The sequence below is a fragment of the Halichoerus grypus genome, chromosome 9 (assembly GCF_964656455.1).
Source record: "Halichoerus grypus chromosome 9, mHalGry1.hap1.1, whole genome shotgun sequence".
NCBI lineage: Eukaryota > Metazoa > Chordata > Mammalia > Carnivora > Phocidae > Halichoerus > Halichoerus grypus.
Window position 1 is genome coordinate 65,542,118 of NC_135720.1, and position 27,349 is coordinate 65,569,466.

Below are 27,349 nucleotides of genomic sequence, written 5' to 3' on the forward strand. Positions count from 1 at the left end.
GTACGAAGGCCGAACTCACAGAAACAGAGAGTAGAATGGTGGTGGCCAGGAACTGGAGGGTGGGGGAAATGGGGAGATGGCAATCAAAGAACATAAGCTTCCAGTGATAAGAGGAATGGGGACTATAGTTAACAATACTGTATCACATCCTTAGAAGTTGCTGAGAGTAGATCTTAAACCTTCTCACTACACACACAAAAAGATAATTATGAGTTAATAGACGGGTTAACTAACCTTATTGTGGTTATCAGTTCACAACATATATGTCTCAAATCATCACCTTGCATGCCTTCATCTTACACAATATTATATGGCAATGATATATCAAAAAAGCTGGAAAAGATTTTGAAGTACATATACACACACACTCATACGTACACACACACACAGGAAATGAATACTTCAAAACTGAATTGTCAAAGCCATGGAGGGTGAAAACGTGAAGGTAGTAGAACCTGCCTTTAGTTTAATAAAAGCCTTATTGCTCACAGTCCTTGAATATTCACAACTGTGCAGTTTACTTGTTGCTTTGGATTGCAAGTGTCCCAAAGTTATCTGTCTTAATTTCCTCAACCTAGGACTCCATACTGCACTGATATACTTATGTTCAGAGATTGAGCAAATTCATTTTAATAGTTAACTTTGGTATAAAAGTATTCATTAGGAGTGCTTGGGTGGCTCGTTTGGTTGGGCGCCCGACTCTTGATTTCGGCTGGGGTCATGATCTTAGGGTCGTGATATCGAGCCCCACATCAGACTTGGTGCTGGGCATGGAGCCTGCTGAAGAGTCTCTCTCTCCCTCTCCCTCTACACCTCCCCCCTCCCTCTCTAAAAAAATAAAAAATATAAATAAATAAATATACTCATTATGTGACGAGTACTATAATGTTATTAATTTTAAAGATTTATTCATTTTTACATAATTTTGAATGAAAGCTAAGTGTCTCTACCTGCATGTATGTGTGTTAGTTAACAATATGGAAAAGGAAGAAAACATTTGCTGTGGGAGGTCAGCTGTCTTTATTGTCTATTTCAGTGCTACTCAAATTGTGGTCTATGAACTGCAGACCCCTCATTGCTGGTGAAAGAGTTACAAAAATTGAGAGTGAGAGTTTAGAAACTTTCACGACAATTTGGCATTGCTCATGACACACAAACAAAAGCAGAGGACTTGTCTCATTGACCAAGGAATAGATAAGTTTCTATTTTGTTTAACTTCTGTGTGAGGCACTTGTGGTTCGAGCTGCTGAGTTAGATGGTCTAAGAGACTGGAGAAAAAATAAAATAAAATAAAAGCTGATTCTTTACCACGGCTCATTTGAGAAGGACTGGTCTGTATCACGTAAGATGGATGGTAATCTTAGGTCAAGGTAGTTTACTTTTTGGCTTTTGTTATTAGCATTTGTTTAAATGATTCTCTAAATTAAACTGCAGCTGATTATTAATCAGAGTAAGTAGCTATATAAAATGCTATCTATTTTCCTGGTAAATAATTTGCATATACTTAAATATAGTTATCAGTGAATTTATGAAGTTACACATGAATGGATTTAATAACTAATAATAATAAATATAAAATAGCTAGCGATTATGCAGTACTTATGACATGCCAGGTTAAACACTTTAAAATCATTATGTCCTTTACTCTTCACAATAACCTTAGAAGTAAAGTACTGTATTATCCCCTAATTATTTAGGAAGTCGAAGCACAGAACAGTTAAGTAAATTACCCAAGGTCAAATATTTAGGAAGTGGTATTCCAGGAATTTGAATTTTGGCTCAATAATATTTAGGCTCTCTACCTCATATTAGTGCTTCTTTAACTTTAGCAGAGCTTGTTAAAGAGATTCCTAGTCCAACAAGTCTGGGAATGGCTGAAGAATTTGCATTTCTAAGAAGCTCCCCGGAGATGCTTGACGCTGCCCATAACACACTGAGAAGAACTCATCATTCAGTCAGAGAGCATGACAGGGTGTTCTGCTATAAAGAAACTGGGCACTCAAGGGGCCTTTCTCTTCTGACCATGTATGCTATTCCTTGTCAAAAGATGATGACACCATTGCACAATACCTAAAATAAAAAACACAAAGCTGAATTTATTGGAGAGCTGTACTGGTCAACATGGTCTCTCTGGGCGGAGCAGAGGACTGATTCCATATGGGTTTTGGGGAAGGGTAGAGTACAAGCATTGACAAATATTCAGAAATGCAAGTGGGTTGACATCATCCATAGATGCTAGTGGCTCCCTGTTACCATGGCTACAGAACAATCCGTCCTTCCTGAAAGTTGTGGAAACCTTTTTATTCTCACCCCCCAAACCTGTATTTGTGTGTTACAAATATACTGCAACCAGATTCAATCATGATCTTCTTCATATCACTGTCCCCAAATTTTGCAAATGTATTTGATAACTGAGTCTAGGTGAGCACTTAGCTAATTGACAAAGTCTTTATCCATCTGTTTTTAGAGAGTTCCTCTTGGATTTGTAGTAGACGCTCAATGCATGTTTGTTGAAATCATAAATGTGGTAGAGGTTTTGAAATAAAGTAGGATTCCTGAGGATCAAATAGCAGGAATAAAAGAAACATCCATGGGGGCGCCTGGATGACTCAGTCAGTCAAACATCCGACTCTTGATTTCAGCTTAGGTCATGATCTCAGTGTCTTGAGATAGAGCCCCAAGTGGGGCTCTGGGCTCAGCTCCTTGAGATTCTCTCTCCTTCTGCCCTCTTCTGCACATGCATGCTCTCTCTCTCTCGAATAAATAAATAAAATAAATCTTTTGAAAAAAATAAAGAAATATCCATGGGCATACTTAGCAGATGTGGGAGAAGAAAGGCTCCTTCAGAAGCTCTTATTTATATATATCACAATTCTATATATGGGATGAATAATTTTAAACATTTTTAGTCTTCTATTTTTTACCAACATAATCATCAATGTACTCATTCAGGAAACTGTGTCTGTGTGCACATGTGTGTATGTACATAAATATATGTATATCCATGCATATGTATGGATACATGTGTATACATGTAAAAATATATAAAACGATGGAGAACAACTTACCTTTTTTTCCAGCGTATGCTGTTTTTATTCTTCTTGAAGTTAGACACTGAGAACTATGAATGAATTAGCTCATTACTGAATACTTAAGTACTAACTGAAATACTAACAACAGCACAGAAATTCTGTGTACCATGAAGTCCAGGTTAATAAATAACATCACTGATTTGTTTTAGTTTTTCTTATGGGTCTAACTGTATAATGGGACTCACTTTTAGAAATGTAACACCAATGTTTAAAGGTGACAAATAAGTTAACTCACAATTTATTTAAATACTTGTTTTGCCCTAGAACTAATAATTTGCTCTATGAAATATAATTTTGCAATTATTTTCTTATTAAGTGTTCTGTGACTGATTAAATGTTTTTATGCTTCTTCTCCAGGGATTACCCTGGAAATAGATATCCAGAGAAAAAGATTATTCTAAGTAATACTAATACTAAGTAAGTAAAATACTAATTTATCAAAGGCCATTTAGGTAATACCACCATTTCACCCATTCTGAAGAGGTAAAGAACAAAAGTTTAATGTAAAATGCAGACCATCAATATGTAATTATTGGATGCAGAGCCCCACTATTTGTTTAAATTATTCTGCTTCACCAAAGAATTAACAAGATGAAGCATCAAAATTTTCTGTAGAAATAATGTGCTTCATTTTCTCAAGGACACTAGGATTTAAAACAAGGGAGCCATAGAGAAGAGCCTAGAAGAGTGTCTGGTATACAGTAAGTGCCCGTATCTTGATTGAGTTAATGAATGCACTTAGAAGTAGTCTTCAGTGAGAACCTAAGCCACCGACCCAATAAACACAAAAGCAGGTCCATTATGGAGGTACCAGCATGAGGTTGTATTGTCTAGTGTTTCTCAGACTTTAATGTGACTTGTAAATAACCTGGTGAGATTGTTATAATGCAGATTTTCAGTTAGTAGGTCTGGGCCAGGCCTGAGATTCTGCATATCTAACAAGCTCTCAGCTGAGTGCAATGTTGCTGGAACCAGAGCGATAATTCAAATAGTGAAGGTTTAGTGACTTCTGCTTGAAATTGGCCCTAACCTTTTCTTATACAGTAACTGTGGCAACTAATCACATTATAAAAAAAGGGCAAACAAATTCTAAGTTGGGGATATTAAAGTAAATAAAGTACTATGCCATGTTATTGTTCATAGTTCTCTTTGTAAATTTACTTGGTAGAACTTTGTATTCTTAAGTGATTATAAAGCCATGGAGAAAGTACGCTTTTTCTTTTAACAAAAGCATCTAAGTCTTCAATGGGAAACACACTGAAGTTGCTGTCAGTTAAGTTAATTGATGGTTCCTGCTGGAACCTGTGAATTTCCTCAGGTGAGCTCAGTGAAAAAGTCACTTTGTTTTAGTAAACCTAGTTGGTTCATGCTTTAGGTCCTCACTCACTCTTCCTTCCCAAACATTAAAAAGTTTGTTTTTACACGGCTTTTTCCCTTTATTTCTTTGAATAAGATTTCCCTATTGAGGGAGTTTGTAGAAAGTGTAGAAAGTTGACAGAGTTGGCCACAATTTCTTTTGGATGAATGTAGAAAGTGAATGCTTTGTGTTGGCAGAACTGTAACCCGTTCCAAACTTATGGAACAGACAAGAGGTATAAAATAGAGTCATCTGGAATAAAGTAATCATTCTCAGGATATAATGTACCAAAGAAAGAAGAATCTTTGAGCCTGTTCTGTGACATGTTTGATCATCCTAAAAACAGTATATGAAAACAACTCTATAACATCCTGTTGCTTTTAAAGTCTGGGTGGCTTGACAATACAGAGTTTATTGAACAATACACCAGATAATCCTCAAGCTACCTCTTTTTCAAGGTCAACTAGCAATTACAGTGTTTGTTGAAATCATTTGAATGGCAGGTATAAAGGCTGCCATTTAACCAAACTGGTTGATCGGGTGACTTTGTGAACTTTGCTTCTGACTTTTGCTTTAAAAGAATCACTTGTGTGGAAAGAAAAACAAGTCACTGGCCTACCCAATTAACTGTAAAGCTAACAGTGACTTGTATATAAACCTATCAAGCATTCTTACAGAATTAAATAAAATCCATTCACATTTAATTGAATACAATCTCTAGATTATCACTATATTGAGAGCCCAAGATTTGGGAAGAGAAATGGTCATTGGTGTTCTTTTTGTGATTGTATTCACTAAAATAAGAACCGGTGAGAACAATCTCAATACATGTGATTAGATTTTTAAATTTAGGGACAGGTGGGGGTTTTTGTGTGTGGGTTTGGGCCTCTAAGTCCCGATAGCTTCTCATTTTTACCCTCTGCCACTTTTGGATACCTGTATCTATTAGATGATTTAGGAGCAAAACTCATCCTGAATAGCACCTGGCATAAACAAAAAAATATATTTTTTGGAACCTTCTACTTTTTCTGCACAAAGCAAGTATGCTTGGAAGAATAACATTTTAATGGTGACCTAAAATGGGGAAAACAAATCTTTCAAATAAACTTGAAGTGTATTGTGAGTTACCATACTTATTTTAAGTTAATTTATTATAGAAACTATAAAATAGGCTTTGATTATCAATATTATCACAGATTATCATTTGATTGGGTAGATTTCATACGATAGTTATAAATATTCATCCATTACTGAAGTAAATATTTATTCTGAGTGTCAACTGCTTATTACATGCTTGGTTAATATCAAAGATACTAAATTTTCCTTGGGATAACCAAAAGATACTGTGTTTGTGGGGTGCCTGGGTGGCTCAGTCAGTTAAGCATCTGCCTTCAGCTCGAGTCATGATCCTGAGGTCCTGGGATGGAGCCCTGAGTTGGGCTCCCTGCTCGGTGGGGAGTCTGCTTCTCCACCCCCGTCTCTCAAATACATAAAATCTTTTAAAAAAAGATATTGTGTATATGAAAGCAAGTTGTAAATTAGTGTTTATACTATTGTTACAGAACCTGGACAGGATCACCCGACAGAAGAACCAAGAGGCACTTGGAGATCTTGGAGGATAGGAGGTTTATTTAACGCCAGTGGACTCAGAGGAAAATGATCTCCAAAGGTCTGAGCCCCGAGCAAAAAGGGGGCAATTTATACACTTCTACTTCCACATACTGGGCACTCTTGGCATGTGCGCAAAGCAGGGCAGGGAGAGGAACCTGGATTGGCACTCTCAGGAAGGAGAGCAGAGAGAAGAACCTGGAAGAGCCCCGGGGCAAGGACTGGGACTCTCTCGGCCATCTTAGGACACAGATTTTTCCTTATCATTCCCCGCTTTGATGGCCCTTTAAACACCTAGTTTAGAAGGCATCATTTTCATTCTCTAAGGGGTGATAGTGAGTAAGGAGCACCTGGAGTCTGATCTTAGCAATTGAGCAGTGATAAACCTAGTAAGGGCATTAAGAATACAAGGACCAAATGCTGCTGTGAGGAGCAGTAGGAGGGGGCCGATGAGGGGTGCGACCCAAGGGAACCATTGTGAGAGGGAATCCCACTAAGTCGTCCACTGGAGTGCTTCTCACTGGTGATTTACTCGTTCCTGTAATTGGGTCAGAGTTTCTTGGACCACCCCCGACTCATTAGCACAGAAACAACATTCCTCCTGTAAGAAGAGGCAGAGTCCCCCTTGTGCAGCTGTGAGCAAGTTGAGCCCATGCCTGTTTTGGAGGACCACTGAGGCCAGTGAATCGAGTTGGCACTGCAGGGCCAGGGTTGATTGAGTCAAGGCGGAAAAATCTGCCGTGAGTTGTTGAGTTAGCCCCTGGTACTTAACTTGAGACATCCTGACGCCGGTGGCACCAAGGGCAATACCTGACACAGCCAACAGGCTCACAATAAGAGGGATGGCCACAGGGGAGCCTCGGGGATGGCTAGGAGGTCCCCATATAAGTGGGGCATCGCTTCTGGGGAGGACTGAAAGATGGGGTAAGAGATTGACAAATGTGCATGATTGATTGTGCGGGGTGATGCAGATATATACACCTTGATCACAAGCCAGAAAAGTGTTGTTAGGCGCACAGACCTGGCTGTGACCCATGATGGGAGAAGAAGAGTTTCCATACAGCAGTACCGGAGCCAGAAAGGGATAATCTGAGGTCCCCAGTGTCGAGGTGGGAGGTGACATGGTGGACTGGTTGAGGATGACACCTAGGTATTGGATGGGACCGGGCTTCATACGGATCCAGCAGTCAGATGCTAGGGGTGGATTTGAGTGGTTAAGCGTTTGGTGGGAGACGTTAATCATACCTAACAGTTGCACTATAGACACTTGCTCTGTGGGATGGGGGACCCAGGGATACACCAGGGCGAGTTATTTTCTGTCTGACTCTGAGGGTTGACTGCAAGGCTTGGGGCGAACACAGACTTAATCATAAACTTGGCCATGGGGTCGGCCCCTATAGAGTGATATTGGCCCAACAGGAGAGTGATTCCTGTGGCCCATGATGTGGCATTGGGTTCTAGGACTGAGAGAGTGAGTGGTATACAGTGATTGTTAGGGCAAGAGGATGGGGTGGCATTGCGTGACAAGGAAATCCGTATGTCACTGTGCTGTTTGAGGTTCCACCACCCATTAGACCATTGTTCCATTCCCAGCCAAGTCACCAGCCATGACTCGCATTCCCCAGGCTTGTGAGCAGAACTGGGGGCAGGTGTTTGGCTGTTGAGGCGTAGGGTCCCCACAGATGGATATCTACCAGCCGGTAACCTGAGTGAGGGCCATGGTAGGAACACTGTCTATGAGGTTCCCAGGAGGTACCAAGAAGTTGGCATCCATCAAAGTGGAGGTCAACTTTGGTGTGTGTCCATCCCAGGTGGAAGAAGTCAGTGGGGGCGCTGGTGCCCTTTCCATAAGATGGAAAGTCCATTTGCCAGTAATGGTGATTTGGCCTCGGGGTCAAATGGAGTGTATGTCCTATGGCTTCACATAGTCCCCCAGGTGAAACCAATGACGGCAGAGTGTCTGGAGCTGAAGGGCCTGGTGTAGATGGTCTTGGGAGTGTGTACAGTGGGGGCAGGATCGGTTCATCCTCAGGATCTCCGGCTAGGATTTGTGGAGACTGGGGCTTTTGCTGATTTTCTTTAGGTTGCTTGGTTGAGGTGATTAAGACCCTGACCTGTCCCTGCTTATTGCAAGCAAATCTCACCCAGGGCGGAAGGGTCTGGGCAATTCTTAGCCAGGAGTCAATGTACAGGAACTGGTCAGGGTGTCCCGGTTCTCCTGTTACGACTCGCCATACTCGACGAATCGTTGGGACATCCAATGTCCCTTCTGAAGGTCACCCAACATCAAAGGTGGGCCATTCCAATTCACATAGGGTTCTCAACTTGCTGGGGTTCATCCTGACTCAGTAGTCTCCCAAAAACCCCTTCTTAAAATTTTTGATCATGGTCTCTAGAACCATAGGTTTACTCAGCCCCGACCCCATGGTGATGTTCCCGTGTGCAGTGGCGCAGAACCAGACAAAGGCGGGGGTGCCTCCTGAGGTGAGGAGACCAATCGGATGCCCGTCTGGCTGTGTCTCAAAGGAGCTTAGGTGAGGCTTAGCCGTAGTGATCTCAGCATTGTGACTTACAATCAGAAACTATTCCGATGCCACCATAGACTGTATGCTGTTCACCACGGAATCACAGACGGGCCCACTCAGACTCCATAGGCTTCTAGGGACTTTAAGGGTGCCGGCCAGTGGAGTCACAGAATCAGTCTGCTTGAGCAAACCAGGTCAGACTGCACTTTCACTCACACATTCACTCCAGAAGCTATTACATTCTTTCCCTGGGAATCCCTACCTGTGAGACCTCTAAGAGGTCTGTTGGAGGTGATCAGGCTCCTTTTCCACCCCAACAGTTGGGCCTATCTGGGTCCTGGGGCCCCAGGCCTTACCATAATCCGACGTCGGGACCAGGTCCTCACCTGCCAAGTCTCCTCAAGTCCAGCGGAAACAGTGGAGCGGGGCCAACTGGAGGAGACCGGGGCGGGAGACTGCCAAAAATTAGGCAGGGTGCGCCTTCTCCGTTATGATCTCTTGTTCCGTCACCGCCCTGCCATTTCCCCCAAACCGGTGGCAACAATGGGCCAGCATGGTTGGGTTTCCCGGTCAGGGAACCAAAAATGTTACAGAACCTGGACAGGATTGCCCGACAGAAGAACAAAGCAGCACTCAGAGATCTTGGAGGATAGGAGGTTTATTTAATGCCCACGGGCTCAAAGGAGAGTGATCTCCAAAGGTCTGAGCCCCGAGCACAAACAAAGGGGGCAATTTATACACTTCTACTTCCACGTACTGGTCACTCTTGGCACATGCACAAAGTGGGGCAGGGAGAGGAACCCTGATTGGCACATGCAGGAAGTGGAGCAGAGAGAAGAACCCGGAAGAGCCCTGGGGCAGGGCCTGGGACTCCCTTGCTGGCTCGGTGAGCCATCTTAGGACACAGATTTTTCCTTATCACTATCATCTCAATTTTGAATAAATGAAAGTGAAAGTATTTCTACATACTCTTGTTTATCTCTCTTTATGTATGTTTATATGCATAGGTATATTAGGATAGGAAAGGTTTTTCTGTGGTAATCTACAATCTTTAAGTCTCTGTGATTTAAAGCAATAAGAATTGATGGCTTACTGTTATGAGTTCATTGCAGGTGTGGCCAACTTTACAGGGTAGCTGTCCCCTCCAGTGACTCAGTGATCTCGACCCTTCAATCCTCTACTCTGCTGCCTGAACCAAAGTGTGGTTGGTTGATCCAGCAGGAGAAGAAGGGCAATTGGAGAACTGGGCGTTCTCCACACTGTCTTTGCTTGGAAGGGACTTATATCCTTTCTATTCAAATGTTATAGACATAATTACTGAATGGGACTTGCCTACCTGCAAGGAGGTTGAGAAATATAGGGGAGTACACAGGATATTTGGTATCCTATATTTCCACAATAGGAAGTGGCTAAAAGGAGATATGCCTAATCATTAAGAGTAGAGCATTTGGGTGAGTGGAAGAGAAGTGGCGAGGAACAGTCAGTTTTTATTTTATTCAAATCTAAATTATTTGTTTTTTTCAACAATACTGTATTTTGTTTAAAATTAAAATATATTTTAAATTTTATAAACTCTGGTAATCACTCCTGTGGAAGCAGGGGAATCCTTTTTGGCTTAATTTGTGTAGAAAGGTCATGACTAGTTCAGCATCTTACATGACATTTAGACTCTTTTTCACTCATAATTGTCCTTTTTGGGTTTTTTTCCTAGTTAACAGTTTTGTGATGTTATCAATTCTCTTTTTACAGCGAAAATGTTCTGGGCTTTGTTTCTGTAGGTCAATGACTTTTATTATCAAATTTGCTCCCAAGTCCTTAATAAAATAACTAGAAGGTGGACTTGTCTAGTAAGTCCTCATGAATCTCAGTGGAGTTCCATCAGAGAAAGAGTGACCTGTAACCATGGGAGAGTGTTTCCAATAATAAAAACTTCAGATATATTTTACATGTAATGTTATCGAAAAAGTCAGAATCTAAAATTTTGTAAGTTGGATAAAGCCCTAGGAAGTCACAGGCTTTTACCACTCACAGTAGGAAAGGGAAAGCTGTTTAGTGAGTTTGCTTGGGAAATGACTTCAGGGAAATCCCAATTTGTCTTTGGTTAGCTAATTTAAGAGTGTGTGACCTTTTCTAGGCTTTTATGTTCCCCTAGCTCACTTTGAAGGTATATAATTTGTTATTCTTTTAGACACATATTATATATTCTTTAGATGTGAATAGTGTCATATGAATGTAATATTTAACAAGTGCTACATAACTTTGGTTATTTTAGGTATAATAGAATTATTAAACAATTGCCACTCCCAAGTTGTAAAAAATGTATATAAAGTCAGGCAAGATAGGATAGACTGAAGGTAAAAAGAAATCATGAAGGAAATTTGAGAAGTTAATATTCTTCAAAGGGTTATTTGCATGAACAAAAGAAATATTAAGTTGAGATAATCATAGGAAGAAATGTAGGATTAGTTCAAAAGAAAGTTGAGACCTGGGCGCCTGGGTAGCTCAGTCTTGGTTAAGCATCTGCCTTCAGCTCAGGTCATGATCCCGGAGTCCCGGGATTGAGCCCCACATCCAAATCCCTGCTTAGTGGGGAGTCTTCACCCTCTTCCTCTGCTCCTCCCCCTGTTCATGCTCATATGATCTTGCTGATATGTAGAATTTAAGAAACAAAACAGAGAATCATAGGGGAAGAGAGGAAAAAATAAAACAAGAGGAAATCAGAGAGGGAGACAAACCATAAAAGACTCTTAATCATAGGAAACAAACTGAGGGTTGCTGGGGGGGGTGGAGGGATGGGGTAACTAGGTGATGGACATTAAGGAGGGCATGTGATGTAAGGAGCACTGGGTGTTATATAAGACTGATGAATCACTGACCTCTACATCTGGAACAAAGAATACATTATATGTTAATTGAATTTAAATAAAAATAAATAATTTTTTAAAAAAGGATCCTCTGGAAAAAAAAAAAGAAAGAAAGAAAGAAAGAAAGAAAGAAAGAAAGAAAGAAAGAAAGAAAGAAAGAAAGAAAAAATTGTGACCTAAAAGTGCAACAACATGCAGGCCAAAGCCTGAAATACCAATAAATCTGACTTAAAGTCAGAGGTCTATCTGATCAGTGGATAATATTTTCAGGGACAAATTCCCATGTGAGAACCATATTAGTTGGACAAAACAAACTTCAGTGTAGCTAATATAAGAAAAAAAGGGCTATGTAGTTCATAGACTCTTTAGAAGACTCATTGAATTGGGTTAAGACACCATTATAGCTCAAAGCTACACAGAAGAAAACACAGGAAAAATGTCTAACAACCTAACTATTGCCACTTAAGTTGTAGGCTAGGCACCAGCTGCCAATCCGCATCCGTTCCTAGTCTGGGATGAGAAAAAGTGCTTGTACCAGATTGCAAATGAACTATGTTGCTAGGCACACTACTCAGTTCAGTTGACAATTATTTTCACAGTGCAATTTTCTCAATAAGGAAGAGGTGTGGTAATTTACATTCAGGTGGGGGCGAAGATGGGCACATTAAGCAGAACTCTTGGAGGGTGCCACCACTGCCTTCCCTACCTGCCACTTGACACCTACGATTCTGCAAGTGGAGACCAGAACAACTCTGCCACAGCAACCCCAGAAGAACCAAATGACTCCATCACCAACTCACTAGAAGATTCAATGTGCTTCTGAGCTACAGATGCTCCCCAGGCTTCCATCTGCTTCCAGGTCTTCTATGTGGGTCCGTCGTCTTGGGAGAATTGGATGAGTTCCCAGCCCCTGATCTGCAATGGAGTCTGGGAAATTTGGTTTTCAAGCTGTTCAGCACCTATAACATGACAACAAGTTAAAAAGAGGTTGGAAGTGTGTAGGACCCTAACACACACTACCTATGACAGTGAATCCTCTAAGGCAGGGGGATATTTGAAAAAGAGAGATATCAGTGAATATTGCTGATGTCTCAAATGTGAGAAAGGGAAGAGATGTGTGAAGGAACCAGTAAAGGCTACATGATGGACAAATAAATGAACATATGGAGTCTCAACCCAGGATGGGCTCATTTCATTGAAAAAGCATATGGTATTATTTTTCTTAGATTTTGTTAGGAGCACATTTGTGATTTATTTGAGTTATAGTTTTTGTTTTTTTTTTAATAAAAAGTCTGAATTATTCACATGAATCAAGAAGTTAAATTATTACCATATTGGAAGGGACTTTTGAGGCCAGCTAGGTCAGCCTTCTTCCTTAAAATATTTTTTGAAACAGAAAATGATAATGTTTACCAAAATATATAGTAACCACTAACTAACAACACATTGTCAAATAAATTTCTTTGTGGCATGTCTTAATAAATAGTATGAGATGTAATTAACACATCTTTTTATATGAATAGTGATTCTTGAAAATTAGTTGGCTTATTTAAATGGAATAGGCATTTACTTTGAAAGTTATGATTGCTTAGTAGGTCAAGTGACATTATGACTGAATATCACTTTCAAAAATTGGTGTCAAATTAATTAATTTTATTGTATTTATGAAATGCAAATTAAGTTGTGTTACTCATATGCTCTTAGCATTGGACACTAGTTTTACCTACAAGCTGATGGCAAATAAATAATAGTAAAAAATAAAGTGTACTGTTTAATCAAATATTTTGAGTAATGAAAAGCTATCATCTAGAACATTGCTTCATAACCTTTTTCAGGTCATAAATTATTTTGAGACTATGATAAAAGCCATGGATGCTATTCCTGGCAAATTGCACATACACATAATTGTACATGGACTCATAGAAGATTTATGGACATTTTGAAGGCTATCCTTAGACTTTAGGTTAAAAAATCCTGATCCAAAGTAAAGCAGAAGTAACCAATTTTACCAATAATTTGATTTTAATATATAACTCTATATTTTTCATAAAATGATATTTCAGTTTGGAGCTGAAAATTGCAATTTGATTTATAACTCTTACTGGCAATATGATCTGGGCATAGAAACTCTCCAAATCTCAATGATCTCACTTGTAAATTGGAGATGATAATCATTATGTCACAAGATTACTGTATTTCCTTTGATTTATATCCAGCATAGTACCTGTCACAAAGATATTTAAGAAATGTTCACCTATTCATTCATTCATTTATTCATTTTCTTGATGTATTAAAAAGATGGCTCAAAATCTCTTGATTACTTTGTGGTTATGCAATTATGTTCAACAGAAATTTATGGAATGTTCACTTTGTACTAGGAGTTATGCTAAATGCACACATAGATGATTAAGGACGAATCCCTCCTCCAGAGCTCTGTACATATAGTACAGTGGCACGTCAGGGGGAAATTTCAACGTGTTATACGAGATATAAGAAATGGGCATAAGTTCGTTAGGGATCCCATATGATAAAAAGAGCAGTGTAATGGATACCAAGGATTTGTGGAAGGATCCATGGTGGAGATAATACTTAAGTGAGACCAATAATATTAGTAAAATAAACTTTCTAATTACTTACTCTATGTTGATTATTTTTCTAAATACCATATGTGCTATCTAATTTGATACTTAAAAAATCTCCATGAAGTATATATCCATTTCCTTCTTAAAGCTACCCACTTAGCGGATGGGGCTACCAGGCTGAAATAGAATGAACAAAATTTCAAGTGACATACGGTAAATCAGTCACTGAGTTTGAATTAGCTTTGATTTCACCCCTGAGTTCCTTAACAATTAGTTGAAGAAAATTGGAAGAGCATTTCAGTTAGGGGAAGTGTCTCCAACAAGTGCATAGAGTCATAGAATGACTTGTATAAGGAGAACTACACAGAATAACATTAATAACAATTATAAACACAAATTTTAATAAATTGCAAAACATGAACAAGAGGTAATACCACATAATATCAGGATGGATTAGTTGTTTTTAAAAAAAGGAAAAGAAAAAGAGCAAGAAGTTATAAATGAATTACAAATGCCTAATTTGTGTGTTATAGGTCTAATGGGACAGGAGCTAGTTTAGGTGTGGGAAGATGATGCATCCAGGGTAGGATAAGTTAGGACGTCCAGGAGGCATCAGTCCAGAGTTACAGTCTAAACTAGAGATAAACTATGGTTAACATTAGCTTAAAGATAGCAGCAAAAATCATTAGAGTATATAAAAACACCCAGGCATATAGAAGGAACATGGCATTGAACTATGTTTATTTTGACCAAAAAACACCTATACTCTAAAAGATATACCTTTATAAATTAATAAATTTATAAATTAATTAAAAATTATTTTATATTGCCTGTTTGCAAGCAAAATGTGGTAAAAATAGAATTTTTAGCTAAAGAAAATAAAAAATAAATCTTTGGTTCAAGGTAAAATTAACAAATTAACATGTTTAGTCAGTGAGACTATGTTCAATAGATGAGTTCACTGAAGTTCATATTAGAGTAAGTACTAACTAAAATAAATAAAACAAAACTAACAACAACAAAAAAAACCTCCCTGTGTTTTTTAAATGTTTTTATTCGAGTACAGTTGACACACACGTTACACTAAGTTTGAGGTATACAACATAGTGACTCAACTTCTCTGTATGTTATGCTCTGCTCACCACAAAAGTAGCTACCATCTGTCATCATACACTATTACAATACCATTGATTGTATTCCCTCTGCTGTGCCCTTTATTCCCGTGACTTACTCACTCCATAACCGGAAGTCTGTATCTCCCTCTCCCCTTCACCCATTTTGCCCATCCCCATTCCCCTTCCTTCTGGCAATTGTCAGTTTGTTCTCTGTGTTTATAGGTCTGATTCTGCTTTTTATGTGTTTGTTTATTCATTTCCTTTGTTTTTTTAGATTCCACGAATGAAACTCTCTGTATTTTTTTTGTTGGGAATTTAAACTAAGCTGGGGAGAGATGATTGGCAGCTTTTTTTTTGTTTTTTGATCACTTGTGCCCAAATTTCTCCAAATGATCCCATTGGTATTCTCATTTATAAGTCTCTTATGATATTTTCTAAGTTCTAACTTATTTTTCAGAAAATCTGAAGGTAATATCCGGAGGCTGAAAGAGATTTGGACTCTTTCCTAAAAATATAGTTCCTTAGTAGAATGTTCTATTACATGACAGTTTTGTTAACAAGACTGCAATTCCCATCTTGATATTTTAATTAAAGGTTAAAGGAGATCATGTGAATAGACAGTTTTGATTTTCCCATTGCATTTATTTTCAAACAATCCTAATATTATAGCAGTCAACATCATCGAAACACAGAGACAGATGACTTATAAAAAAGACATTTTCTGTAATTACATGGTTAGCCTCATTCAGACTTACTGATCATTTCAGATACATGTGTAGGTCCATTGATCACAAACTTGCTGCACTGGTAAATGAACAGATGTACAGTTATTAATCTTGGATAGGATCCACATGTAATTTCAATCGAGATCAGATAAGGCAATGAGAACGTGACACGGCATCCTGTGTTTAAGACTTCAGAAATGTCAGGGCAAGAGAGATGCATGCCTACAAGTATGAGGAAGGGAAATCTGTATAATCAATTTTTTCTTTTCCATTAATTTTTGAGTTCTTAAAGCAAAATTCTCATCTGATAAGTAGTTCAAATATATGTGTACTGCCTGGACCCTTGCATGTTTGTGAATGTATGATTTGCATGTCTTCAAATGCATGATTCTTCTAAGGCCTCTCAAAATTTTACCTTCCAACTTTCAAGTTTTCCTATGGTTTTCATTGTTTAAACACAGGGAATGGAGGCGGGGAGAGAAACGTGGGGAAAGACGGTTATTCCATTAGTGCATAAGAGAAGGAAGTCCAAAACCAGGTTAGAGAGATACTAAGCAAAGGCCAAGTGGAACTATTCATGAGGTTATTAAAAAGGATAAATAAAAAATGAAGACCACAACAACAGGAATAAAGACACTCTTATGAGAGATTAATATTTCAAATATGAGGTTGGCTGCAGAGGTAGTGTGGTAAGTACAATGCTATGTGCCCAGAAAACCCCAAATGCTAACTTATTGAAAACATGTTGGGTGTGCGTTTATAATAGAAATAAAATCAGCAATGTGGTTATGGGCAATATTAAATATTTGAACTTGGAAACACTTTTAATAATGACACTCATTATCTTCTTGAGTCTTAATAGAGCTAAGAGCTGGTCATATGTTTTAATTATGAGCAAATAACCTATAGAATGTAACTTACTTGCAGCTTTGATTTTTGGCTTTTCAACAACCTGATTACAGCACAGTAAATTTGTGGTGAGACGAATGGCAAAAACTGGAAGAAATTTGACGTTTAAAAAAAAAAAAATGATTTGATGCTTTAGACACAAAGCTAATTCCACCTTTAATCATTTCTTTCATTTATGTGTTTTTAATCTTTCTGCTAAAATAGTCCCCACTGAGATTCATGATTAGTGGAATCTAATTCTAAGGGAAGAGCTTGGGGAGATAAATTTGTGTGGGACCATCTCCCTGGGGATCTCAGTGGCAGAAATTCCAAGTTGAGAGGTAAGTTGTTTATCCCCAAAGACCAAATGTTCTATTTCAGCTTTTTGGCTACTTAATAGGAAAGGGGCTGTGCATAAAAAGAAGGAGCCAACATATGTTATGTGTGTGAATGGATAGATAGGTGACTATAATTTGATATAAATTAATAGAGCTTGGCCATCTAATGGGAAAGTTAATAATTTGGGCGCCTGGGTGGCTCAGTTGATTAAGCGACTGCCTTCGGCTCAGGTCATGATCCTGGAGTCCCTGGATCGAGTCCCGCATCGGGCTCCCTGCTCCGCAGGAAGTCTGCTTCTCCCTCTGACCCTCCCCCCTCTCATGCGCTCTCTCTCATTCTCTCTCTCGCAAATAAATAAATAAAATCTTTAAAAAAAAAAAAAGTTAATAATTTGATAACTATTGCTCTCTACCTGAGACTCTGAAAATCTGCTAAGAAAATAAGATGTGAAAGTCTCCAAAGTTTCTTAATAATAGACAATGAGCAGTAACTGTGAGAAGCTTTATTAGAAAGCTTTATTTACGCTTATATGTAAGAAATGTAAGAATGACAAATAATCAACAATATATATGAATAATAATATTCTGTTTGTGTAAAGGTGCCAATTGGTGTTTAGAGCTAGCTAGCATTGTGTGAACACACCTATTCTCTCCCCCCAACTACCTCCCCCACCCCAGCCCCCAAAAGGAAGGGGATAATAACTAAAGGTTTTCACATGTTAAGTGTAGAGTTTCTTTTGAAGAAACATAGAGACAAGTTTACTGAGTTTGGCTGATAAAGGATAAGGTTATAGATTGGGAGGATATTAGTAAACTAGCTAACTAGCACAGTTTTATATATTACATTCTCTCCTTATTAGTAATTAATAGACATTGTTTTGTCTCTTTGATGTGTAATCACTATATTTCATCCAGTAAAAGATGCTTTTGCCCTCTATAATTGCACATTATAAAGCATTCCTATGAAATTCACTGGTGTATAAATAGAACTTAATTCTTTCAGACTTAAACTTTGGTATTTATATATTCAGATCAACAGATTTCCAATACTCTAGGTGATATTTAATGTACTAAATATCTATGGAAGAGCATTTCTTCAGCATCCAGATCCATTAATTTTTTTTAATTTAAAAATTTTTTTTAAAGATTTTATTTATTTATTTGAGAGAGAGAGTGAGAGACAGAGAGCACAAGAGGGAAGAGGGTCAGAGAGAGAAGCAGACCCCCCGCCGAGCCGGGAGCCCGATGTGGGACTCGATCCCAGGACTCCAGGATCGTGACCTGAGCCAAAGGCAGTCGCTTAACCAACTGAGCCACCCAGGCGCCCTTTTAATTTATAATTTTAAGACTTTTCAGGCAAGACTAGTTCCTTATCTTTTATAACTTTTTTTTTTTTTTTTTAGATTTTATTTATTTATTTGACAGAGGAGACACAGCGAGAGAGGGAACACAAGCTGGGGGAGTGGGGGAGGGGGAAGCAGGCTTCCCGCTGAGCGGAGAGCCCAATGCAGGGCTCGATCCCAGTACCCTGGGATCATGACCTGAGCTGAAGGCAGACGCTTAACGACTGAGCCACCCAGGTGCCCCTCTTTTATAACTTCTTTAAAGAAAAAAAAAAAATCCTCAATGGTTTCAACTCCCATTTTTATCAGCAAGTTCTGTTTCTTATCTTTCCTCCATGTTCAGGGGCTCCTGGTCATGAAGGTACTGCTTAAAGAAGTCTGAGCCCTGGTCCTGATCTCAGGGTCGTGAGATGGAGCCCCACGTGGGGCTTCATGCTGAGCATGGAGTCTGCTTGAGATTCTCTCTCTCCCTCTGCTCCTCCCTGCCTCTCACTTTCTCTCTCTTTAAAAAATAAATAAATAAAATCTTAAAAATAAAAAAAAAAAAAGGAAGTCTGAGACCTGAACTGTCTACAAGTAGAAAAGCTCCCAAAGGCAAGAACAGCAACGCTCTCACCTATTCAACTGGCAGAGAAGACAGTACATACTCAATAAACACTGCAAAAAGAAAACAAAAAGGATATTCTCCATTTGTTTCATTTGAAATTCCACTCAGCAAACCGTACAATTATAAAATTAAAAATTAAAAAAGGAAAATTGCAATTAAGACTCCACAAACAGCTGACTAATGTAAATATTTTAGGCAGAATGACTCCCAGAGATCCATTGGAGCACATCAATTGCGTTGAATGGTGGTTTATTTGTAGTTTGTTTTCATTCAGCCTCTTAACTGAAAAATTGAAATGCCTAGTTTGACAGTAGAGAGACTCATGTAAAATTTGGTATATACTTGGATGTTACAAAATCAAGATATGAATTTGTGTTGTTAATTTTGTTAAGACATGGGGTCTCATTACTCTTACACTGAGTCTCATTTATACAGACATAGTCAAAATGGGTACAATCTTCTATTTTTATAGCTATGTAGTCCTGTACTTCAGCTTTCTGTATAAACATATATAAACATGTGGCTACATAAACGTATGGCTCTGTAACACTCAGCAATGTTTTCATCTAGCGGGACTCCTTCGACAATTGTAAAGAACTTTAAAGTTAAATACGTATAAGAATGTTAGGTCATAAGGTTTGGAGATTCCAGTCTCCCATTGTTAGGATAGACTGTTGGGTTTTACTGAAACCATATTTCTCTAAAAATAGTAAGGAGAGTTTAAGTTTAATTGAAATAATGTGTTAGTACCCAGTAAATGTTACAAATAAACTTTTAGGAGAATTTCTCCTTATATTACCCCTTACCTCTGTAAAAATCTTAATTTTTCAAAATTATGTTTATTGTTCTTCCCTTGATTTTTTTTCTCTCTAAATTTATCAATTTTACAGTAAGAGAGTCATTTCAGTGGGAGTGAAATTTCTGCCTTCTTTTCAAAGGAGATTTAATTAGGAGAAAAGAAACAAGAGTGCAAAAGAAGCATGTCTGGTTATCTTCTGTTTGACTCATGCTATTGGCTAGCATGGGGATGAGGCCAGTCAGTAATCATTATGCTCCTTAGAGCAGACCATGGCAATTGATTTCCATTATCTAGTGGGGCATCTGTGCCCGTGCACACTTCTCAGATTTTAGAGGACACAGGCTTTTAGGCTGAAAACTCTAAATTTTAAATAAATCACAAACACCAATTAAAAGATGCAGAATCTGAATGATTTCAAATCTCAAAAATATAATCTTTCATGTTTATATTTAATTAAATTTAATTTAAATTTAAATTTAACTCCTATCTAGTTTTTATGTGTTTTAAAATTATCAGTCAAAATCATTGATTGTAGATCTTTCTTACCATAATATCATGATTTAAATCCTTACATTTTGTACATACCTAATGATAATATTACCCACTAACCTAAATTAGAATGTTTTAAACCTATTAATATATTCTTCACCTACTTGGTCTTTTCACTTTTATGGGATTAATTTTGTTTGCCTAGTCTTAAAACATATCATGGTTTTTGAGATAAAAGCACTATATTTCGATGGTAATCATATTGCAATACACAAATGTATCAAATCTACATGCCCTACACCTTAAAAAAACCTATATTTAGCCCTTTAGTTGAAAGACGTGGATGAAACTGGAGGGTATTATGCTAAGTGAAATAAGTCAGTCAGAGACAAACAATGATCATATGGTTTCACTCACATGTGGAATATAGGAAACAGCGTGGAAGATCATAGAGGAAGGGAGTAAAACTGAGTGGGAAGTCATCAGAGAGGGAGACAAACCGTGAGAGACTCTTAACTCTAGGAAACAAACTGAGGGTTGCTGGAGGGGAGGTGGGTGGGGGGATGGGGTAACTGGGTGACAGGCATTAAGGAGGGCACGTGATGTAATGAGCACTGGGTGGTATATACAACTGATGAATTATTGAACACTACATCCAAAACTAATGATTTACTATATGTAGGCTAACTGAATTTAAATAATAATTAAAAAAAAAGAATTTAAATAATAATTTAAAAAAAGAAACTTTAAAAAAAGTACAGATCATGTACTACTTTTTAAAGAACTTGGACCTTGTTCATACTGTGGGAACGAGAAAGTTGCATAGGATGCAGTTAGTACTACCATAGAGGAACTTTGGAACAGAATGGAAAGGAAAACTCTTTGATATTGTTAATTGTAAATTGTAAGTGTAGGTCTGTAATTTTTCCTTAGCAAAAAACTAAGATATTGAGATGGCATCCTGAAAAATCCTTTGGGACTACACAGCAAAATCCTTGGTTCTTAATATGATGTCCCATGTGCAAGTCCGCTCTGCTTTAAGTTTAGAAAAATACATCTAAATGACTTAAAGCTTATAAATGCACATTTCGCTTTAATGTTAATGATACCATTCTGATGAAGGAGGTGGGTAATGAATATGGATGCTTCCATTACATATCGCATATGTACAAAGTAAACACGAATACAGGAGTGAAGTTGTTAAGAATTCCCCCCACACCCTGATAAATTCTGTTTTAAGTGGCTTTGTTCGACTGCCTACAAACTTATTTCATTCTGTCATCACCTCTATGTTCTTTCATCCTGCCTGACTGACATGCTAACGCTTGGAGAATGGTGGAGATATTTCAAATGGAGAAAAATGTACAGTTTGATTTTTAAAAAGGCGTTTAAAACGTACGCATTTTCTTGACCCATTATTATCTTTCAAAACATTATCTTTCATTAAAAATGGATGTCTAGTTTTGTATATTTATGGTACCTAGTGAATAATAAAAAGCTATGACTCATTTACTAGACATCACGCTAGACAATTTCAAATTCAAACCCCTGCAACACTCCGTGTAGGATAAGGCATGATGGAAGCAGAAAGGTTCAAATTCTTCCCTACGCCTCTGGTAGCTGCTGGCAATTGAGGCCCTGCGGAAGTGCCGAGAGATCATCTGGCTGGCTACATTGAGGAGGAGGCTGACCTGGACTATCGGCTACCCAAGCAGCTTCTTGAACTTATAGCTGAGCTCATTCACTTCGTCTCTCTTAGGCAAAAAACGTGTGGGGCCAGATAGGCAGTATCAGTATGACTGTTCTATGTTAACTATTCTATTCTAAAGCACATAGCATGACTAGCTAGTTATTCTTCCTCCAGGAGGAACTTTAGAGCCAATGTCCTGGCACAATGCAATGTATGATATTCTTTTTTTTTTTTTTTTTTTAAGATTTTATTTATTTATTTGACAGAGAGAGACACAGCAAGAGTCAAAACAATCAGGGGAAGTGGGAGAGGAAGAAGCAGGCTTCCGGTAGAGCAGGGAGCCCAATGCAGGGCTGGATCCCAGGACCCTGGGATCACGACCTGAGCCGAAGGCAGATGCATAATGACTGAGCCACCCAGGCGCCCCAATGTATGATATTCTGATACGGGTGCTCCTTCTCTCTGGATATGAGGCCAGTTGTGAAGGAAGTTACCTCCCTGGCTGGCATCATGCGTGAGTCCTGCAGGTTACCTGCAGTACCCACTCCTTCCGGGAGGCTGGTACAGAGAGGCTACTGATGCCCCCTACCTGTTTGATGCCACATGAAGCAGGAAGATAGGGTGTGAAAGAAATGATTTCACAGGAAGAATATGAATTTCTCATCAAACAAACTTAATTATTGGCAGGGGGACCAATAATTTGCACAATTGAACTCAACGTCCGGGATTCTAATTTTCTTTGGGGAATGTCAGTACTCTAAACTTTTTTTTTTTTTTTAAGTCCAAAGGTGCTTATATCCTCCCCAGATTTCCCATACTATTATTTAGCGGATCAGCAATAATATGTACTGTAAGACATCATGGTCCAACATACTTATTTTAATTGAACTGACTTTTTAAAAGTCCTTTTCCACTCTCCTTTTCTTATTCTACTTTGTCCTCTTTCCGACACCAGGTGATTTATACTTTCGTTATCTGATCAGGCCTGACTTTCTGTGGAAAGAATGAAGGTTAACGGCATTTTCTCTCTGTCTTTTCTGTATCCTCTGTTACCAAATTTCATCTATCGGTGGATGACACGTTGACTTTTTGACTAATAAAATGTTAAATGTAGAATCACTGACTCTTCTATAATAACATATGTTGTCTTGTTGTTTTGGGGAAACATGAGAAAGAATTCATGGAATAAATGAATATGAATTTTGAATGTTTATGGAAAAAAAAAACTCTGAAGATGTGGGAAAATGACTAAAGAAGGAAAATATGAGAGGCCCAGTTGGCTTGGAAAGGTAGAAGAAGTGATCTTGAAAAACAATTTGGATTTGATGTAAGGAACCATAATTTTCCAGCTGGTGCAGAAAGCATTATTCTAAGTAATCAAAGACAAAAATATTTTGCCAAAGGGATCAGGGCAAACACATTGTATATTGAAAGAATGGGAAGAAGTGAGCGTTAATAAGAGTGGATGGCTAGATCCGAAGTTGAGATGTCTCTTTTTTTTTCTTAAAGATTTTTATTTATTTATTTCTTTATTTGAGAGAGAGAGAGAATGAGTGAGAGAGAGCATGAGAGGGGGGAGGGTCAGAGGGAGAAGCAGACTCCCCGCTGAGCAGGGAGCCCGATGTGGGACTCGATCCTGGGACTCCAGGATCATGACCTGAACCTAAGGCAGTCACTTAGCCAACTGAGCCACCCAGGCGCCCCGGTGAGATGTCTCTTAATCCTTGACTGGTGTCAGCTCAGACTAGTGTCTGAGCTGGCTTAAACTTCCACTTTTATTCAGGGACTGAGTCACAACAACCCTGGTGATGACCAACCATATGCTCTATTCTGGACCCTTCAATGTAGTTGTCAAATTATTAAACATAAATAAGTACAAATTTAGAGCTGTCATTAAAAAGTACCTTAGAGATCAACAGGTTCATATTTTATGGACAAGAAATGGGGATACAGAGGGTTGAATGATTTGCCCAAAGCCACCTAGATGTAATTTTAATATCTAACACTTTCGTGCAGTTTTATGCCTTACTACTCATTGGTAACTACAGACTCTTGTGAGATCTATATCCACCCTTGTGAAATATTACCTGTTCTTTATGAGCAAACACCTTTTGAGATGTCACTAGACAGGTTTACGGGCCAGAGTTGGATCATGGCAGAACAGGGTCTAGCATAGCCCCAGTTATTTTTACCACATTGTGTTTCCTCCCACATCTACAGCTTGAAGATAGCAGTGAGAAAGGCCTGGCAGGAACAGATATACTACTGCTCTTAGTATAAGGTGAGAGTAACTAAAGTATTTTTTTTAATGTAGCAATCATCTAACATTATTATATGTGCTGTCCAATGGCAATATCAAGGATTTAACTCATTTGTTTAACAGAAATATTTTCAGCAGAAGTATGAAAAATAGGCTACAACTGAAATGAAAAGTTTACTGCCAAATTATGTTACCCAAAATACCTATGTGGCCCTGTGTGTCCATCTCTCCCCAAATACCAGCAGCTCTATAGAGTACGAAAGGGTAAGTAAAACACAAGATTGATCTCTGCTATCTAGAAAAGACAGGCTTCTCAATATATGAGATAATAGAGAGCCCAGAGCGGGGAGTGATTCGATGGAAAAAGTTTAGTTATAAAACATCTCCCATACTTCTAGAAATTTAGTAGGTCTTCAGGGGCCAGCAGCGTTCCAGGTTTCTTCTGAGAATCTAATCAAGCTTATTTCAGGACTTCCAAAGGGGTTGAGTGAGAGCATATATCAGCATCCCCTTGATTTTTTTTTTCCCTTTGCAATAGGCTAAGAAGATCTCAGGTTATGGGGCCCCTGGGTGGCTCAGTCAGTTAAGCGTCTGCCTTTGGCTAGGGTCATGAACCCAGGGTCCTGGGATCCAGCCCTGCATCGGGCTCCCTGCTCTGCGGGAAGCCTGCTTCTCCCTCTCCTATTCCCCCTGCTTGTGTTCCCTCTCTTGCTATGTCTCTCTCTGTCAAGTAAATAAATAAAATCTTAAAAAAAAAAAAAAGATCTCAGGTTACAAATTCAAGATCTCAACTGTATGTTTCAGAATCCTTTGACTCTTATAGTCTATAAATTCAATTAAACATTTTCAGGTAAAATGCATGATACATTGGCTTGACGTTAACCCCAACTCTAAGGGTAAACTCCAAATATTAAGGAAGGTTTTATGTGTTAGTCAATTTAATTTGTCTCCTCTCCATTCCTTGTTACAGCTCTTCCAGATGATCGCTCCCAGTTGAAACTTCATATTTCTATTGTTATAGATATGAATCATAATGTACAATATTCTTATGTTTTAAAAACAAAACAAGCAAAGAGAATGACAATATAGTTTCCAGTCTACTTAGTTTTGCTCATCAAGCTTTGTCTGAAAACCAGTTTCAAATTCCAGATGAGCTCACCAGAAACCACTGATGAAAGGATATGTATGTGTCCAGTTAAGAAAAAACAAACACACAAACTGTAAAATGATATAGGCGTTCGAACGAAATGAATGGATAACATGCTGAGTCCTATCTTGACTGTGTGACTTTATCTGTTTCTGTCTGTATGTGCGTGTGATTCTCAAGGGCAAAAGAAGGAATAGAAAAGGAGGAAAAGAAAAGGATCAGAGCTGTAGGTCACAGTGAAATCACAATGCTCCTCTTAGTATGGAGATCAATTATAGACATCTGAAACCATGTAAATGATATTATAGAAACATTAGCATGTTGAAAATGCTGGCAAGAAACTAAAGGTCTAGTCTGTATTTGTACTTCTCTATGCGTGTTTGTGTGTTAAATATTCGGAGGAAATAAATTATTTAAATCTAACTCTATCTGGCTACTTTTTTTTCCCCCTCTGACTTTTTGGCAATAAAGGGATTCAAATGAATGTAGCTAGTTGTTCTAAGTACTTTAAAGCAGATATTTAAAGTCTAAAAAAAGTCTTTCAATTACTGTTTTAAAAGCTGAGAGCATTTTCTTAAAAAGGAATAATGATTGAATACATTTCTCATCAAAGTGAAGGATTAATAGCAGCGAATAAAAGTTTCTACAAAGTTTTACACAATGTGCTGCAAAAATTCATTTCCCTCTTTTTTTTCTCTCTGATGTTTGGCTCCTTGCCCTTTATACAGCTAACACATTTAGTTTTGTCATGTTGGGGAAAGCACAGGAGATCATTTTATACGTGAACTAATATTTGTGGAAAAGTATGTGCTCTTATTGTCCCACAGTAAGAGTTGTATATGGTCCTTTGTTTTTGTTTTTGTTTTTTTTTTTTTCAAAATGATGGATCTAAATTGCACATAATTTATATTTATTTTTTATGTGATTGGTAGAATTTCATCAGTGAGCTGAAAATTTTCCGTCTCATTAAAATATTTAAACATTCCCTGAGAAATTTAGACAAGCTCACTGGACACTTTAAAGACTTTTATATGGTCTCTGTGATTTACTAGCCTCAGATAATTACTTTTAATTAAAAGCAGATGGACTTTCAATACAATGGATGGGAAAGACATTTAGCTAGAAAAAATCTGAAGAAGTAGTACTTCTTAACTATACAAAGTTTTACATCTATGCATTTAAAAATATGACTGTATTATTCAAGTTTTTGTACATAAAATTCCTATGTGAGAGAAAATAATAATTTATTTCACTGGCTGTGCAATTAAAAGCTTTCTTACAGTGAGACAAAACTTCTTTCTGATTAAAGATGTACCAATTTAGAAGAGATGATTTTTAAGACTACTTTGGTGTTTCCAAAGATTCTATTGTTTAATCTGCCAAGAAATTCTGCTCCTACATCAGTAGACATTTTAAAACTCCAACATGACCATACTATTTCCTCAATAATAGCAAGGGAATTAACTTTAATGCAGTAAATTCATAAGAAACTCCTCTGATAAAAAGATGCTTCTCAGTCCTATTATTTAATTGATCTTTTTGGAACAGTTCATTTGTACTCCAGAAAAAAAATAATTAGATGGGTTATTAAGTTCTTTCAAGTGTATGAAAACAATGGTGACTAATACCCAGATATCTTTTTATGAAAGGCTTTTGTATTTGAACCGTCTAAATTTTAATCTCTAATAGGTGGTTCTAGGCTTACTGTTATTATTATTTTAAGCCTTAAACTTCCTTAGTAGCATTGAAATAAATTTGATTTAAATTCCTTTTATTCATTTAAGATTGTATGAAATGGATTTTACTTGAACAATGTGAAATATGTTAAATTTCAAAGCATATACTTTACTCTTCATTTCCTGTCCAGTCATTTAGAGAAAGCCACACTGTGTGGCAGAAAAAACACCGATTGAGTAGTCA